This window comes from Bombina bombina, chromosome 1 (genome assembly GCF_027579735.1).
Source record: "Bombina bombina isolate aBomBom1 chromosome 1, aBomBom1.pri, whole genome shotgun sequence".
NCBI lineage: Eukaryota > Metazoa > Chordata > Amphibia > Anura > Bombinatoridae > Bombina > Bombina bombina.
In genome coordinates this window covers 1,448,562,381-1,448,582,755 of record NC_069499.1, presented here as the reverse complement: position 1 = coordinate 1,448,582,755, position 20,375 = coordinate 1,448,562,381, and positions in this window count along the sequence as shown.

Here is a 20,375-nt window from a genome sequence, read left to right as displayed (position 1 = left end):
AACTGTTGTAAGGTTGGTGCCTCTACAGTTAGCCAGTTTTTGAATATGGTCTTTCTGGCTTGTAGGATGACATTGTGTGTAAATGCAGTGTTTGTCTTATTTGTATTTTCACACTCCAGGAAGACCAGAGCCCGTAACGTGAGTGGTTTCAAATGGATCCCCATTGTCCTAAGCCAGTGTTGCATCATACCCCAAAATCTTGCCAACTTTGGGCACTTCCATATCATGTGAAGTAGGCCTGCATCCCCTTGAGTGCACCTTGGGCAATTGCCCAAGGAGTCAGTGTCCCATATTTTATATAGTTTTGGTGTAATGTATGCCATTTCAAGGAGCCTAATGTGGGATTCCCGGAGGTCCATAGATAGGGTAGCCTGTTGGACCTTCTGTATGCTCTTTTTAACTTGCATTGGAGAAATCTCTACCTCCAAGGCTGTTGTCCATTTCTCACTGATATGTTTCAACGTGTTTTCATTGCTCGGCGCTATCAGTGCTCTGTAAATGGGTGTGATGGAAGTGAGCCCCTGCATATAGGAGTTACCTATTTTATATGATTACTTTCTGGGAAGGTGCCTTGTCTAATCAACGTCATTGCATAGTGTCTGGCCTGTAAGTAAGCAAAATGGTGTGCTTTCGGTATCGCATATGTGGTCTGTAGATGTTCAAAAGTGTGCACTGATTTTCCATCTCCCTCTAGTAGCCTATGCATCACGTTTAATCCCTTTGTCTCCCAGTCTCTAAAAGTTTTTGTCATCAGCCCGGGAATGAAATTGGGGTTTCCCTGTAGTGGAATGTATTTTGATACCTCATGTTTAAAGCCTAAATATCTGCACAACTTTCTCCAAGCATGCAGTGGCTGCCGAAGGATCTCGTAGCGTGGCAAGTGCTTTTCCACCTCTGCGGCCCGCATGTGGGGCATCATGGCCAGCGACCAAGGACATACCAAATGTCTCTCTAACTCAGGAACAGTGAAGCAGTTCCCGCCCGTAAGCCAGTCCAGTATGTATTTCGATTGGGTCGCCCAACTATAGAATTCTAAATTTGGTACTGCGAGCCCCCCAGAGTGAAATGAGCTCCTCATCCTGTCCGACCTAATCCTGTGTTTCTTGTTTGCCCAAATAAAGGAGTAGAAAAGGGAGTTCCAGAGGCAGCATCTGCATTTTGTAAAGTAACTTTGGGAAAAGAATCATCTTAAGAAGTCCTATTCTGCCTGTCATTGAGAGGGTGAGCTTCGCCCAATTTGACACCATATTTGTGGCTTCCTTTTTTAATGGGATAAAGTTGATCCCATACCAGTCCGCCGGGTTTAAAGCCAATCTGACTCCTAGGTATTTGAAAGTCTTTCCCGCCCGTCTAAAGTTATAGTGCAGGTCAGGGGCAGCCATAGTAGAAGTGAGCCATATTATTTCTGTCTTATCATTGTTTATCTTATAGCCCGACACCTGACCAAAGTCTGGTACTATGCTCATTATCTTAGGGACATTAAGACTAGGATTTTGCACATATAAGATCATATCATCTGCAAAAAGAGATAAATGGAGCCTAGTCGACCCCAGTTCTAGTCCTTGAGTTTCTGATCTGATTTTTGCCGCTAGGGGCTCCAGGGCCAAATCAAAGAGCAGGGGTGACAGTGGGCACCCCTGCCTTGTGCCTCTTTCTAAGATAAAGGGTTGGGATTGAGTCCCATTAACTAACACAGTTGCCCGGGGAGCAGTGTATAAGGCTTTCACCGCCTCTACAAAAGAGCCTTCAATTCTGAATTTACCTAAGACATAGAACAGATGTCCCCAGAGAACCTTATCGAAGGCTTTTTCTGCGTCTACTAAAAGAACACAGGCCTCATCCTCCTCCTTCACCCGGAGCTCCGGTTTAAGATTCCAATAGTACGTTAGGAGAAGTTGAAGGGTCCTAACATTTCTGACGGCCGATCTCCCCTTTACAAAACCAGTTTGGTCCATGTGTATGATGTCTGGTATGACTACAGCTAACCTATTTGCCATGATTTTTGTGAGTATTTTGTAATCTGAATTCATCAATGAGATCGGGCGGTATGATGCTGGGTTAAGAGGCTCCCTGTCTGGCTTTAGAATCAAGCTGATATTTGCTTCAGTGAATCTGCTAGATGAGACCTGCAGGCCTCCCAAGATCCCATTGAAAAGATCTGACAGAACCCCAGCTACCTCAGATTGTAGGATCCTGTAAAACTCCCCTGGGAGCCCATCCGGGCCCAGGGCTTTCTCTAAAGGTAAATAAGCAATAACCCTCTCAACCTCTGTTGCCATAATCGGGGCATTTAATGCATTCCTTTGATCGTCCATGACCTGTGGCAACACCAGCCCTTTCCAAAAGGAATCCCTCTGTCCAGAATCTATCTCTCGAGTTTTATATAGTTCTGAAAAAATTGGCTAAAGGCCTGCTGTATGTCTGTTGTTTCAGTAAGAGTAGAGTCTTGGACCCTTATAGCTGGTATAAAGGAAGACCTTTGTGTTAGTCTTGTTAGTCTAGCAAGCATCTTGCCCGTTCTGTTTCCATGTCTGTAAAATCTAGCATGCATTTTTGTCATGTCCCCGGCAGCCCCCTGCAGCAAAAAGGTGTCTCTAATTGTCTTAGTCTCTTTGTATCGGAGTCGATTGGTTACTGTAGGGCAGCGTAGATAACGATTTCGCGCATTAAGCAACTGTTTCAGTAGGAGCCCGTCTCTAAGCTTTTTCCGCTTTCTGATATTTATGTCATAGGAAGTCACCACCCCCCTCAGCACTGCCTTAGCCGCCTCCCTAAAAAGAAGTGCATTGTCTCTGTGTCCGGCGTTTAGGTCATTGTACGCTAGCCATTCCCCTACTAGATGATTTTTTAGATTAGGATCATGCATCAGATATCGGGGAAAGGACCACCCCCCCTTGCCCGTTCTAACTGGTCCCAGGTTAAGCTCGAGTGTAATTGGGGCGTGGTCGGAGAGGGTAGGGCTGTCTATCCCAGCATTTGTAATTCTAGTAGTCAGTGAGGGTGATGTGAGAAAAAAGTCAATGTGGGACAGTGTGTCTTTGGTAGGTGTAGTGCATGTGAAGTCTTTTACTTCCGGATTCCTTTCTCTCCATATATCTATAAGTTGCAAAGCTCTTTTGAACCTATTCAATATAAGAGTGTCCCGTTTCACATTATATTGTCTGCTAGGGCCTGGTACTGAAAGACCGGGATCCTTATATCTGTCTGCCGGGGTTCTTGGGGCTATATTGTAACCCCCCCCAGTATTATAGGTAAGTCAGGCAGTTTCATAATGGTTGTCCTCATAGTGTTCCAAAAGTCGTTTTTTTGTGTGTGTGGTCCATAAACTCCACCTAGAACTAGGGGGACTCCCTCCAAGACAATCTGAAGTAGGACAAATCGCCCCAGTGGGTCTATTGTCTTTTGGATGATCTTATAGTCTAGATTCTTTCTAAACAAAAAAGCAACTCCCCTGGCTCTTCTACACTCATATGGAGTATAGAGCACCTCTCCCACCCACTGTTCTTTTAATTTGTCATGTTCACTGGGCTTTAAGTGGGTCTCCTCCAGTATGGCTATATCTACTTTCTTGGTCTTTAGATATTTTAGTATGGCTTTACGCTTAATGGGAGACGTTACTCCCCCCACGTTCCAAGCTAGAATGTGGACCCCCATATCAGTGTAGCAGTAGTGATGAGTCCCTCCCTCCTCACACCTCTCTTCACTAAGACAGTAAAGGATTTGTAAATTTAGGCTTATTCAGTGAGTGTGTTGCGTGCACTTGTGATGGGTACTTACTATTTGACACCTCGGGGCAGATCCTATGCAATTTACATACAGGCACAAAGGGCTACCTCTGAGGGTCTCTAAGAGACAACATCAACAATAAGGCACTAGAGTCAATGGGTACAATCTGTAAAAAGAACAGCAAGTTAACTCAGCAGTAGGCAACGTATCTTGAAAAGCAGTATAACAGATCAACAATTCAACAATTCAACGGTTCAGACCAACAGTTCAAACCCCCCCCTCGTTTTCAAAAAAGGATATACTAGAAAAGCTCTGAGAGCATGACTAAAAGTCTTCAGTCCTTAAATGTTCTTGTTTACTTCTCTACTATCATTCCATCTCCACGACCAACAGTATTTTGTGACCAAAAAAAGATCACATCAGTCCTCAGCTTCCTCTATTCCTTCATCATCATTTGGGTTGTTGCTTGCCCTGGCAAGGGACCTCATGAAAACCTTGAGCTGCATGGTGTCATCAAAAAACTTTGGGCCCTGTGGCGTCTGCACTTTAAGTCGGGCTGGGTACAATAGAGCGAATGATTCACCCCTGTCAATAAGTTCCTTACAATAAGGGGAGAACTCTCTACTCCTCTTGGCTACTTCAGCGGAATAGTCCTGAAATAAATGCAGCTTGCAGCCCTCATATTCCAGATTTGGGGCTTGTCTGTAGGCTTTGAGGAGCAGTGTCTTATCTTTGAAGTTGAGGTATTTTATCATAACTTGCCTAGGGGGGGCCTTTTGATTCTCCTTCTGTGGGGGTATACCAACTCTATGAGCTCTTTCAGCCACACAAGGTATGGCAGCATTAGATATCTTTAGTAGCTGTGGGAGTATTTGTTCTGCAAAGTCAATTAGAGCAGAGCTGGGGATTGACTCAGGGAGGCCCACTACTCGCACGTTGTTCCTCCTCGACCTATTCTCTAGGTCGTCCAGTTTTTCTCTAAGGGCCTTGTTCTGCTGCTGCAACTGAGAGACATTCACAGTGACTTCCCTCTGCTGATTTTCTGCGTCTGCCACCTTATGTTCCACAGTTGCGAGTTTTGTTGAGAATAGCTTGAGGTCCGTTGTGATGGTATCAAGGCCTGTTTGTAATTGCTCTTTTTTGGGAGGAACAACGCCGAGAGCTGGGATACAATCGGGTGCGTATCTTGTGGGGCAAGGTCCGACATCTCGGGGGAGGATTGTGGCAAAGCGTGTACTTCCACTTGGCTCTTCAACCTCCTCTCTTGCTGGCGTTGTTTGCTGGCCATTTTGTCAGTTTGTTTATTATATGGCATAAAATATCTCACGCCAGAGTCCGCAGTATGATAAACAAATAGGGTTAAGGTAATCCTCAGACCAGTGTGTCTCCGCTAGATGCAGAATATCGTGCCCCTGTATCCGACTGTATCCTCACATAGACATTCTGATGGAAGCTGAGGGTTATAATAGCTTTTGTTATTTTGTACAAAACATGATTTTTAGCAGAGAGAGTTGATTGAGTCAGTTAGCTAATTTGACTGAAGGTGTTGTGACATGGGGTTCCCAGGGGGGGGTACGTGTGATCTACACCATCTTTACTGACATCTTTCTTATAAGAGAAACAAAGGAACCTCCGTGAGGATTTCGAGGCAGTGTGTCAACTCACCCCTTATCTTGCAGATATCGTTAGGCCTCTACGTTCTAAATTGTTCACAGACACGCTGCACAATCTTGCCGTCCCCTGCGGCGTTACTATCAAATGTCAGCAGCCCTTTACAGTATTCAGGAAAAGTTTATAATAGAATTAATATTATCTTGGGTCTCTGTGGCTTGTGTGTATGGCTAGGTGCTTGTCAAATATAGATCAATATGTCGTCGTCGATGTTCAGTTACTTTTGACACTGTGAGTGAGGCAAGATGGCTGCCGTTCACCTGTTGCGCAGATTGTGTTCAGAGCGCTGCCCTTCCAACAGCTTCTTTGAATGTCTCACCTCCGGTAGTCCGATGTTGTGGCTATCGGGTCTGATGCCTCTCTGCCCCTCCATACCACCGAGGATGTCTTTGGGGCCTTTTATTACCTCCGGTCGTCGCCGCAACCTCTTATCCCGGTCAGTCAGTATAACTTGCCAGTGAGGGAGTCGGTAGAATACACTCCTTGCTTAATTAATGTCCGGGCAGGTGTGAGCAAATGTCCCTGCCAAGGAATAAAGCTTATTGGGCCACAAAGCTGGACTTAGTCTCGGGTGTTTGAGCTAGGATACACGGAGCTCTCCACACTTGCTTCCATCCGCTTAGCCCGCCCACCGGAAGTCAAACCAATTTTAACTCAAGCATCTAGACACCGACCTCAGACAAAACAAAATGAAAATGAGACACACCAAAACAACACAAAGCAAAATTAAAAAAAAAAAAAAAAAAAAAAAAAAGGATTTTACTTTAAGTGGTTCCTACCCTAACCTCCAACCACTGATACGGTAACCTTTCTTCTAGAACCAAAGTTAAGAAAGATACTACATTTTTTAAGGAGGAAATGAATTGCCTTTGTGTGTCTAATGGCCAGTCCAAAAGTAATTTTAACCATTTATTAAAATAATTCCTGAGATTTGTCTCATTTCTCAGTTTATTGTCATATAACTCGATTCTCATTTGTAGGTAAATAAGTTTAATAAACTCACCAAACACAGGTGCTCTTCTTAGTTTCCACTTTTTAATTTTTAGTTCAATCCGTGTCCCCATATATTTGTTTAACCAATAGTTGACCTTACCCCAAAATTGTCTGATTTTGGGACATAACCACAAACAATGTAATAAGTCTGCCCTTCCAGCCATACATTTATAGCAACAGATATTCAAGTCTTCACGTGCCCATTTGTTTAGTCTATCAGGAGTTAAATAATAATTATTAAAAATTCTCCAATGGGTTTCCCTCCAACTAATTACTGTTGTGGCTGACATACTTAAACTTATACTTTTCAGAACCTATGGAATATATTTTTGCAGCTTCTCCGTGATTTCCCTTATATGGTTAGACCCTAGTTTAGCAAATAAAGTATTATACCAATATGATAATGATCTAATGCCTGCTTTATAGAGTTTGAGTCCTGCTTCTAGCTCTTGTAGATTCCATCCTAGCTCACTTGATTGAGACAACGTTATAATGAAACTTCTGGCTTGCAGATAAGCAAAAAAATTCCTTTGAGGTAAATAATTTTTTTTTGCTAACTCACTATAGAGTTGTATTTTTTTTGTACCTGCTATCAAGAGCTGCGCAAAGGATGAAATTCCTTGCGTACGCCATTCTCTGAAAACTATATTATATTGCCCCAGAGAAAAGTCAGGAGTTCCTATGATCCGGAGATATCCAGATTTTCTATAGTCCACCCCCATTAAATTACAATATTTTTGCCAAGCCAAAATAATATTTGAAATTGTTGATATCTGTTTAATATTCTCTGGTAATTTAGCATACGTATGATGTAGGGCAGATTTTAGATTAAAAGGTGTTATTAGATCCGTCTCTATATCGTAATAGGTGATATACTGTGCCTCTAGTAATCAATCTATCCCGTATTTTAACATCGCTATCCAATTATAGTAGCGTATATTTGGCAAGGCCATGCCCCCATATTTTTTAGGTATGGTTAATCTGTCTAAGGATATCCGAGGTCTCATCTTGCCCCAGATAAACTTGGTACATGCCTTATTATATTTAATAATATCCTGCCTTGTGATAAATAATGGCAAGTTTTGGAGCAAAAACAACAGACGCGGAAAGACGATTGTCTTGATAAGAATAATTTTAGCAGAAAGGGAAAGAAAATGCATATTCCATCTCTGCAGCTCAGTATGGAAATTAGAGAAATAGTTAGTATAATTGAGATTATACCAATCACGTGGATTGTTTCCCAAAATGATTCCCAAATATCTAATATGCGCCACTTCCCTATACGGATGTTTGCTATAACTATTTTCATTTTTATTAATCCATAGGATGTCCGACTTCTGGATGTTTACTTTATACCCTGTAAATTTGCTGAACTGATTAATAATCTCCAAACTCATTGGAATGCTTATTCTAGAATTACTCAGAAAGAGGATAACATCGTCCGCATATAATGAGATAACCACCTTATGGTCTCCTAATTTAATACCAGCTAATTTCTCTCTAAAATATATTGCAAGAGGCTCGAGTGCGATATTAAAAAGAAGTGGGGATAGTGGGCATCCCTGCCTGGTCCCTTTTTGTAAAGTTATATATGGTGTAAACCCCCCATTTACTAGTATTTGTGATCTAGGTGATTTATATATCAATTTAACTAAATTTACCAAGTTACCCGAAAACTCAAACTGTAATAGGGTGGTATTCAAATGATCCCAGATTATCGAATCAAATGCCTTTTCCGCGTCTATTGTAATTAAGGCAAGATCTGTTTTGTCATATATTCCTGTTTTATATAGCTTGTTATAATAATGCTCAATGGTTAATAGTACCCTACGTATATTCCTAGCTACATTCCGCCCCGGCATGAAACCAGTCTGGTCCGGGTGAATTATATCTCCTATAACCTTCGTGAGCCTATCAGCAATAATATCCATTAGAAGCTTATAGTCATTATTAAGTAGCGATATGGGTCTATACGAACCCATATCCTCTAACTGTTTGCCCTTTTTGTGAATCAGGGTAATTACTGAGTCCGTAAAATATAATGATTGCATTCTATTTTGTACAAAATATAGGTTAAATAACTCTGACAAGATATCAACTATTTCTGTTTTCAATATCTTATACCACTCTGCTGAAATACCATCTGGGCCTGGTGCTTTCCCGATCTTTATTCTTTCTATAGCAGCCTTAACTTCCTCTACAGAAATTGGTAGGTTCAATTGAACCAATTTCTCCCTATCAATTTTTGGAAGCTTAGTCTTTTTCCAGAAAATCTCTTTTGCATTTACGTCTAGATCCCCTTGGGCATAGATATTCTGATAATATTTAAAAAAAGGCATCACGAATTTCCGTTGTTTTAGTATATATTTTATTGTCGTGCCTTATTGTCATGATCATGTTTTTATTTTTCCTAAAATTTCTGATTTTAGTAAAAATTTTTGCTGATATACCCTGCGGTCCCTGCCAATAGTGCCTATTCTTGATATCATCCAGTGCCCATTTTTTGTTCAAAAAAAGGTCTTGCTCTGCTCTAGCGTTCCTGTATTTGTCCCACAAAGTCTTATCTGGCCTTATAATATATTTTCTGTAAGCGTTTTTTAGCTGATTTGCTAGTTGTAATTCCCTATTAACCATCTTTCTTTTCATTCTTACCATATATTGCTTGATTTCCCCTCTCATGACCACTTTGCCTGCTTCCCAAAAGGTTTCTGTTTTATTCCTATATGTACTATTTAAGTTAACATATTCCCACCACCTCTGCAATAACTAGTTACAAAAACCTAAGTTATTAACCATATATCCTGGGAATCTGAAGGTATTCCTATTTGTTCCCTCTTGAAGATTAAGGTTTAATTTTAAAATTATAATAGCATGGTCTGATAGGACAAAATCAGCAATTTCAGATTCTAAATCTAACTTTGATACATTTTCATCTATTAAAAACAAATCTATCCTAGAAAAATTCCTATGTGATTTAGATTCGCAAGAGAATTCTCTTGTGTCCGGATGTTGGACTCTCCAAATATCTTTTAATTTTAGAGTTTTACAAAACTCTCTAAAGAAGCTTGCCTCTCTTTTATATTTCCCTCCGCTTTTTTTTTGCAAAAACCTATCTATCTCTGGATATAGGACCATGTTAAAATCCACTGCTAAAATCAAGTTTTGACCTAGATAGGGGACTAATTTATCTTTTAGTTTATTCCAGAAATATTTATCAAATTCATTTGGACCGTACACATTACATATTGTCCAGATTTTGGCTTCCCAAAAGGTTTCTGTTTTATTCCTATATGTACTATTTAAGTTAACATATTCCCACCACCTCTGCAATAACTAGTTACAAAAACCTAAGTTATTAACCATATATCCTGGGAATCTGAAGGTATTCCTATTTGTTCCCTCTTGAAGATTAAGGTTTAATTTTAAAATTATAATAGCATGGTCTGATAGGACAAAATCAGCAATTTCAGATTCTAAATCTAACTTTGATACATTTTCATCTATTAAAAACAAATCTATCCTAGAAAAATTCCTATGTGATTTAGATTCGCAAGAGAATTCTCTTGTGTCCGGATGTTGGACTCTCCAAATATCTTTTAATTTTAGAGTTTTACAAAACTCTCTAAAGAAGCTTGCCTCTCTTTTATATTTCCCTCCGCTTTTTTTTTGCAAAAACCTATCTATCTCTGGATATAGGACCATGTTAAAATCCACTGCTAAAATCAAGTTTTGACCTAGATAGGGGACTAATTTATCTTTTAGTTTATTCCAGAAATATTTATCAAATTCATTTGGACCGTACACATTACATATTGTCCAGATTTTGGCGGCAATTTTAATTTGTACAATTAGGAACCGACCTGCTGTATCTGCGTCAGTGCTGATTATACTGTATGTTAAATTTTTATTTATCAATATAGCTACGCCACACTTTCTTGTCAAACAAGGTGTGGCTAAGATTTCAGCAATCCAATTCGATTTTAACTTTGGTATCTCTGTTGCCTTTAAATGTAGTTCCTGCAGGAGGATTATGTCAGGATTATATTTTTAAGGGTCTTTAAGATACTTTTACGCTTGATTGGGGATGTTACTCCTCCAATATTCCATGATATAAAATTTAAATTCTTACTCATTAACTCAAATTATTTGCAAAACTAATGTTATAAAGAAAAAAAAAAGAAAAAAGAAAAACACATAACAACAAATAATACCCCCCTCTGCTGTTATCAACAGCAACAATACCTTTACATACATACTTTTCCATAGCCATACAATTGTCAAAAAAAAGAGGCCTAACGACATAATAGAGAGGAACAGTGGGAGCTTCTCAGTGAAAACCTAACATTAAAACTCTCTATGTTTAATGAATTAAATCATTAGCTTCATACATGTATTTTATTTTTAAGACAAAAAGCCTTAGCTTCATTTGGTGTGTTTAGCACTATCTGACCTTCATTACTTTCTATTACTAGCTTTGCAGGATATTTTAGAATGGCTTTCATTCCAGCTTTTATACACCCGGAACAGTAGGGAGACATTTCTTTCCTCTTAGCGCAGGTATCCGCAGAGAAGTCCTGGAACATCAAAACCTTTTTGCCTTCAATTATTAATGGACTACATTTTCTATAATGTCTCAATACTGCCACCTTATCCTGGAAATTTAAATAACGGATCATAATCATTCTAGGACGATCTCTATTATCTGCCTCTGATCTAGTGGGCCCAGTACGATGTGCTCTTTCTACCGCTATTTTCCCTTCCTGCGGTGACATGTCTAACATATTTGGCAAGGTAACTGAAGCAAATTGTATAAGGTCTGCATATTCACTCGTTTCTGGGACTCCCACTACCCTCACGTTGTTCCTCCTCGACCTATCTTCTAAATCTTCAATCTTGGACTGTAATACCTTAATAGTGTTGGTGAATTTTTGATTAGCATCTTCCTGGCTAGCATATATATCCTCAAAATCAGACACCCGTGATTCAACCTCTGACACTCTATTGGAAAATTGCCTGATTTCCACAGTGAGGCCTGCAATCTCTCTTTTAATCCCCTCAAACTGGGGCAAAATTAAATCCACTATCTGGTTGTTTGTAAGTTGAGCATCTACACCTTTTTCCATAACTTGCTGAGTCATAGCTGTTCCTCCCCACCGGAAGTCGAAACGAAAAGTCTGTAATCCAATAGATGTCACCATTGATGTAACTATTGATGGAACCATCTATTTAACTATATCTATCTATTTAATTTAATAAACATTGGTATGTACTGTTTCAGACTGTAATATTTTCTATAAAAGTAGCACTTACATGCTTAAATGACTGACTTTCTTGTGCGTTTGGTTAGGCAGGAACATCCTGATTTCCTATTTATAATTTTTAACATTTTTAAATATTCCATTTTTTAATACTATTTCTAAATTTAAAACAAACTGTAAGCGTTGTACCTGCGTAAGTGACGTCCATGAACACCCTTGGCAGAGGGTCAGAATCTGCGTCACTTTGTGGGTATTCTTCAATTGGACGCAGAAATCACAGCGCCCTTCGGTTTCGGACTGTAAATTATTTTAATTCAATGAAAAAAAAAAGGTCAAAAACCATTATACATATTTTTGAATCTCATTCTTTGTTTATACATCCAATTCCTGAACTATCAATAAAGGAATACTATGCTAATTATTCTCACATTGAAGTGGCCAGGCATATTTATGTGTATTGTAATGAAAGCTATTCTACTTTCATTACATTTCCTGACATAACTGTGAATCAGAGTTCACGGTTTGCGTTGCCTCCTATTCAAATCATTGTAACATTTGAGACATTGCTTCCTGGTACACGGAAGCCCAGAAATCCAGCAAACTCTGCACACCAGTTCGGTCCTGGTCCTGGTCCATGGTGTATATCCCTCTTCTATGCCTTGGGAAATACTTTTCCATTGTGAAGGTTATAATTATAAGTTCACCAATGGAATTTTTTTTGCACCTAGGAATTATATATATATATATATATATATATATATATATATATATATATATACTCACAAACCTCTAAGTAGTGTCTAATTAGTGCAAAAACGCTATGTGAACAAAATCCCAGAAATTAACTATTTATATAACGTGCGTGAGGGCAATATTGAAAAATATCAATGCGCAAAAAAAAATATTTTTTTAAGCGCAAAATAAGTGCATGTAAAATACATAACTGTACAAAATGAACATAACATCGAAGTTAAACATTACTTATATATATATATATATATATATATATATATATATATATATATATATATATATATATATGTGTGTGTGAAAAAAGAGAGAGAACAGCACTCCTGAGATAGAATATATATATATATATATATATATATATATATATATATATATATTGATAGGCTTACCAGAAGTCCCACTTTTACTGGGATTGTCCCGGTTTGGAGGCACTGTCCCAATGTCCCACCCAGTTGTTCATTCTGTCCCAGTAGGGTTGCGACCTCCAGGTTTCAAATCATGTGTCCAGGTTTCAGACCACCTGAAACCCAGACACATTATTCATAATGACTGGACTGTGGCTCTCCAGCATAGCTGGATGTTGGTTCTTTGTTACATACAGCCCTACGTAGCTTAACGTTCGTGTTCTTCAAAGTTTACATTTAGTAATACAGGCTGAGTGAGCAGCATAGGGTTTTTTTAAATTTTGTAGTACTACTTGGTTTATTTTTCTAAGAATTTATCACCAGGCAGGATTTTTGGCCTGGATCTTGCTTTACTTCATGCAGGATAGCATTTTGGCTATAATCTTCCTGCATTATGGTATAGAGTAGCCTCTTAAACAGCTTTAGCGGGTACGTGTTTCTTTTTTACTTTCATTCAATGTTGTATTTATGCCTTATCAGTATTTGGCTCTGTTCCTTAGACACATAAAACACATATTGCACTGCAGATATTAAATTGTGAAATTGATAATTATTAAAGTGATAATTATGCTTGATGTTTGGCATTATTTAGAATCTGAGATTTAGATTAATGATTTATTTGCCATGACAACGTAATGGTGCCCTTTTCACTAGGGGGTGATGTTATTGTCTATTTAAACTGTGTGATTCACTTGTTTGACTGAGGAAGGGTAGAGTATCCACAAAACATTATACACATAAAAGCTACTACTTTAAAAGGACCGGTAATTGCCACCCCCCTTGATCACGCTACTGACCACAACCCCACTGGCACCGCACCAGGTGGTCCCAGTTTCACCTCTAAAAATTATGGTAAGCCTATATATTGATATATATATCTATATATAGATATATATATATATATATATATTTATTGATTGTGTTTTTTCATATGATACTTATTTGAAAGTACATAAAGATATGTAGACGCCCAATTTTAGCACTATTTACGTATAAATGTCAGTCTAATTTTAGAAGACAGTCACATAACATATTTTAATTTATTTGGACATCTAATTTACTCATTTTCAGAGTCAAATATGGATTTTACTAATGATGGGAAGAAATCAGGACAATCTGTGCAATTCAGTCAAGCAAAGAATGAAATTCTAGTTGACTTAGTAATGCAGAATTATAAAGACATAATTAGATATCAATCAAGAACTGTACCTGCACAAAGAAAGCAAAATATTTGGTCTAATATCAGCAATGCGGTTTCTGCAGAGGGAGAATTTCCAAAAGATGCAAAGGCATGCAAAAAGAGAATTGCTGACATTAGACATCAAATAAAAAATGAACAGCTAGATTACGAGTTTTGCGTTATGAGTGAAAAAGCATGGTAATGCTTCATAACGCTGCTTTTCCCCTAACGTCGCTAATACAAGTCTTGCAGGTATAGGTGTACCGCACACCTTTTTGGCTGTCACGCAACGTCAGTACCGCACTTTTAAAAATGTCCTTTTTCAATGGGACTTTCATAGCGCCAGTATTTTGAGTTTGCCTGGGAGTCCAAAAAGTGAGCGTTACACCTATACCTGCAAGACTTGTAATAGCGGCGTTAGGGAAAAAGCAAAGTCAGTAGTTATAAGTATTACGCTACAAAGCTGTAGCATAAAACTCATAACTAAAGTGTTAAAAAGTACATTAACACCCATAAACTACCTTTTAACCCCTAAACCGAGGCCCTCCCGCATCGCAAACACTATAATAAAAATATTAACCCCTAATCTGCCGCTCCGGACATCGGCGCCAAAATTTATTAAAAATATTCTGCCACTCCCCGACATTGTCACCACTATAATAAACCTATTAACCACTAAACTGCCACACTCCCACATCACAAACACTAATTAAAGATTATTAACCCCTAATCTGCCGTCCGCCCACACCGCCGCTTTAATAAACCTATTAACCATTATGAGGATGGATGTCCGGTCTTCAAAAACTGTAAGTGGATCGTCGGCGGTTAGTGTTAGTTTTTTTTAAGGGTTTATTGGGTGGATTTTATTTTTAGATTATGGTTTTGGGCAATGTAAAAGAGCTAAATGCCCTTTTAAGGACAATGCCCATCCAAATGCCCTTTTTAGGGCAATGTTTAGCTTAGGTTTATTTAGATAGGTTTTTATTTGTGGGGTTTGGTTGTGGGGTTTGGTTGATGTCTATAGGGAAATCCTGCACGAGCACATCAAAGCAGTGCTTGTATTTCGGTGCGTTATGGAGCTCAACGCCACCATATCGCCCGCACAAGCCTGCTTTTTGTAAACCTATAATAGCAGCGCTATAGGGAGGTGAAATAACGAAGCTTTTGTGGCGCTCATTAATTTCCCTATAGCACTCAAAACTCGTAATCTAGCTGAAAATTAGTAAAGAAAAGCAATCTTCAAAAAAAACAGGTGATGGAATGGGTATCACTGCTGATTTAACCCACTACGAACAGCAAATGTATGAAAGGATGGGTAATGCAGTCATTGTTGGCATTGATGTGCCTTCAGATACAATGCTTTTTACAGGTAATACAATTTTTGATTATTGATGAATATCGATATTACATTTAAACATGTGACACCTATTTATTACTTTAAAAAAAATATTAAATGTAATGTATTTTTATATATTTAGAAAAATGAAAATCCTACAGATGAATTAACTAAAGTCGTTTATGAGGGAGAGCTAGAAAATGCAGAATCACCAAACTCAGAATGTGTTGAAGAGCCATCATGCAGCACATTAAGGACACAAAAAGATAACGTTGGTAAGTACATTTGATGGGTTTTTGGGGGCTATTATATTCTGAAAAAGTGACATATTAATCTTAACTTGTTCTGTGCTTTGCTGTCAAGTATGCACGAAACTTCGCTAACAATGTTTGATGGTAGGTGCAATATCAATGGCAATTATACTGGATCTTTTATTGCATAACAATTTTCATTTTGAAAAGTATAATTATCTATGTAGTGTAAATGCTAAAAATTAGAATGCTTAATATATACAGGTGGCCCTCGGTTTACAACGGTTCCATTTGCACCGTTTCAGAATAACAACCTTTTTTCAGTCATGTGACTGCTATTGAAAAGCACTGAGAAGCAGTGCATTGATTAAAATAGCCTGTAGGTGGAGCTGTCCGCTTGTGTTGCAGCAAAGATATGCAAGCCAAGCACACAAGCAGGCTGAAATTAATCAGTGTGGCTAGCTAGACTTGAGCTATCGAGCAGCTTTCAAATAAACAAGATCTTGCTGTCTATAAATCAGTCCAGATTGGAATGCATGGAAAGAACTGTTTGCAAAAAAATGCAAGTAAAGTCTGTGTTGTGTGATTTTTTATTAGGTTTATAATGCTGTTTTAGCAAATGTTTTTGTTCTTTTAACTTAGTTTAATTATATATCCTGTGTTGTGTTATTATTTAATTAGGTTTATAATGATGTTTAGCATTTAAAGTCTTCATTTCAAAGCTTTAAAAATAACGTATTAGGTGTTACTTATGACAATTTTGAGAAAGACCTGGAACCTAACTCCATCACTCCCCAATGACTTACATTATAAACTGGGTTTCAATTTACAATGGTTTCAATTTACAACCATTCCTTTTGGAACCTAACCCCGGCGTAAACTGAGGGCTACCTGTAATCATATTTCATTTTGATTTATTCTATATTGTTGCTTACGGATAATACAGAAGAGAATTGTGAGAATTGTGAGATTCACCCCCAGAGACAGACATGGGCAAAGAACATGTATTACATCCAAATGCTATTCACATAAGCAGAAGACCAGAGCTATAATCAATTAATGAAATGGCTTCTACTTACAGACTAGAACAAAAAAGAATATTATGACTGAAAATTGGTAATCGAAGGGAAAAGAAACACTCTATTGAGGGAAAAAAAATGATATATTGAGGGGCATACAAGATCTGTTGCAGGAAAAAACTGATGTATCACAGGGCAGAAATGAGCTATTGATCAAAAACAATGAATTATTGTGTGACCTTGTAAAGAAAATGGAAAAACTCACATACACTAACCCGGTAAATTATTATAATACTGCTAAACACAAATTAATTTTCATATCATGTAGAGTGCATGTTTAAAAAAAAATTAATACAATAAATAAATAACATCAATTAACGCTATTTGTATTGAATAATCACAAACTTTTATTACATCGATTTTTAACATGTCAACAAAACACCACAAATACGTTTAAAATACTTGTTGCTAATTCTGTAGGCGTTGTGTTTCCTGCAGAATGGAAATATTTTTTTTTAATATAAGTTGGAAAATAAGGCGAAAATATAATAACTTTCAAGGTTCATATGATAAAAACAAAGAAACAAAAAAAACAATATAACAATAACAATCTAACATTTGAGGGAGGAACTATTTTAGTAATGAACTGTGCATAGCTTATAACTCATACAAATATGTTATGAATAAATAAAAAGTGATAAAAATACTTACAGGTGAAGAATCTCTCTATCATCTCTTTACAATTAGAAACTCCAGTTTGGGTTGTATTTTGTCCCTAGTAATAATTCTGGTGGGGAATAATCATCAGGTTGAAAATCCATAATATTGAGATACATCGCACTTACCTAATAGCCATTCATGTGGCATTTTACCACGTTCAAAAGATGTATATAATTGCGATTGCTTTAGTATGTGGTAGTCATGGCTTGAACCAGGAAAACCAGACCTGACTTCCCAAATCTGAAGCTTTGCATCACACACTGCTTGGACATTGAAGGAGTGAAAACGTTTCCTGTTTCTGTACTGTTCCTCAACTGATGAAGGTGGTACTAATGCAATGTGAGTGCAGTCTATAGCACCTAGCACATTGGGAATCCAAGCAACATTATAAAATTAAATTTTTATCCATGCCACTGTTCTGCAGTCTTTGGAACACATATATATTTTTTAACATGTTTTAAAATTGCCTTTAACACAACACCTAGATGCCTTGAAAATGATGGCTGACTAGACACCGATTGAAAAGATCCAGTAGCTAAGAAATGTAGCACAGCCAATAATTTCACTATTCCTGGTATTTATCGTGTCCTTCATGTGCTTGGTTCTATTTCATGGCATATTAGTCCATATAGATCTAATATAGTTGATCTGTTTAGCCTGAAACATTTCTTAATTTCATAATCATTAGACATGTGCGATTCGGACGAATTTGTTCGAATTCGGAGATTCGGATCGATTCAAATTTCCGAATTGCGGTAGTTCCGAATCTACCGAATAAATCTGAATCGATTCGAATTCATTCGGTAGATTCGGATGGATTCGGATGGCTGTGTATTACACTAGTATACTAGTGTAATACACAGCACATCCCACTTTACAGTGACCGAATTTCCGAAAATCCAAATCGATTCGAACCGAACCGAAACGAATGCGAACAGAATTTTTTCGAATCCAAAACGAATTCATTCGATTTCTTCTGAATTCAAATCGATCCGAACCGAAATTCGAATCGGTCCGAATCGATCCGAACCAAACCAAATTTTTCGCGGCTGCACATGTCTAATAATCATTCAGAGCATGCAGACCACAACGGGGAAGGAGAACTCTAGGGACCCGTGTGCGTTTTTCTAAATGCAAATTTGCAGCTAAATCATTCTCCTCTATGCGCCGCGCAACGGGCAAATTTGCAAAAATCTAAAAGTACTCCATATTCAGATATGTGAAAATTTTGGCTCTACTAATATTCACCAATGTATATATGGTGAAATTGAGAAGACATAAATGGAGGAGAAACTACAGTTCACTATTGGCAAAAAGCAATGATGAATTCCAAACAAGTCGTATTTCTATGTCTGCATCTAAAAATACGTCGGTAAGCAATGTGTATTAGCGCTGTTGGGAGCGCACCCGTGCGCCTAGGTGAATGCAAACAGATTTCTTTCAGATGAGCGCAATTAAAGGTGCAGAGTACTTTAATGAATATGAGGATCAGTTTGTATGCGTTATTTTGGCCGTAATTATAGGAGAAGGGCTTTGATAAATCTAGCCCTTAATCTTCACAGCCCCTTCCCTATTACTGGAGTTTATGCAGAGCAGAGATTCTATTTCCTCCTCTTATGAGTGTGGAGTGCCAAATAGGCAGGGAGCACAGTAAGGGCAAGGGACAATGGAAGGAAGTAAACACAGCAGCAGCTTCCCACTCCCTGTGAACAGGGGGTGGGTGGGGAGGGGGGAGCTGCGTGCTAACCTGGAAAAGGGGGGGTACTAGGGGGGGAGAAAGAGGGATAGGCCAGGGGAGGGTCAAGAGAGAGGGGAAGAGGGAAGGGATGTAAGGGCTTACCTGGCACTGCAGCAGCAGTTTCAAATTGCCTTTTCTCATTGCAGGGTCGAACCGGGTCAGCCTGGGAGTCTGTTTCCTGCTATGCCAATCCATGCTGCTTTAGATTCCCACAAAAAGATTGCAGGACAGCGTGGTGACCATCCAGCTACCTAGGAGGAAGAAAATTGACGCAGTTAAGTATAACTTAAGAAAAAAAAAGAGGTACAGAGATCCTCAATAAGTTAAAAAATCCACCAACTTTATTCAATATAGGATAAAATACAAAGCACCAAAATACAAAACAGATAAAACCGAATGGTTTTACTAGTTTCGGCTTGTGGCCGTAATCATAAACCTGTTATACATTGAATCTAGGGTAGTTTAAAGAGGGTGTACTACTCAGGTATTGGTTGATTTGCAGGGAGGATAGAACCCTCCTCATTAACCCCTGACTCATCAAACTCATCGTTCATTTAAATATATACAGATTGGACAAAATAGGGTTAAAATTCCACATTGTATAATTAATTTTGCGTAACATGATGGATAGAGACTAGACACTTATCCAAATTCATAATATGATAAAATATACATCATATAGAGAATCACAGGTATTTTGCATTAATAATTAGAAAAACAAAATTACGTTATGTTTGCCCAGTCTACAATCAACGCCATATACATAATCATATAATGGAAGACAACAACATTATGGGATCTCATCAGAGGTAAATAAATTAATGAATGGGAAGCTATAAATTCCTAAGGTTCCCATGGTATCAAAAAGAGATGTATAAACATCCATAAACCTGCGTATGTGTGCTTTTAATTTATTAATATATTTATTTTTATAACCCCCATAGGTTGATAAGGCTTTCTACCACATGCAGAGAGATTTTAAAGTATAGATAAATGCAAAGAGGGTACCGGGCAGAGATAATACACATAAGTTTATATTAGCAAAATATGTAAAGGGTATCAGTGCATGTGGACCGCACAACACACGGTACCCTAAAAGTCAGAGTAGTATAAACAATATGGGGTGATATGGGGTAATAGTTATGGATATGGCTCCAATGCGGAATGATACTCACCGATCATCTAAAGATCATTTAAAGAGGTCAAATATGCACCATAGTATATGTAAGTGTGTCAAGACCATACATCAGTGCCAGTGATTGATCAGATCGAATTCTGAATTGAAACCGTCAGGGACCTGGGTCTTTAATTTAAATATCCAGAAGGTTT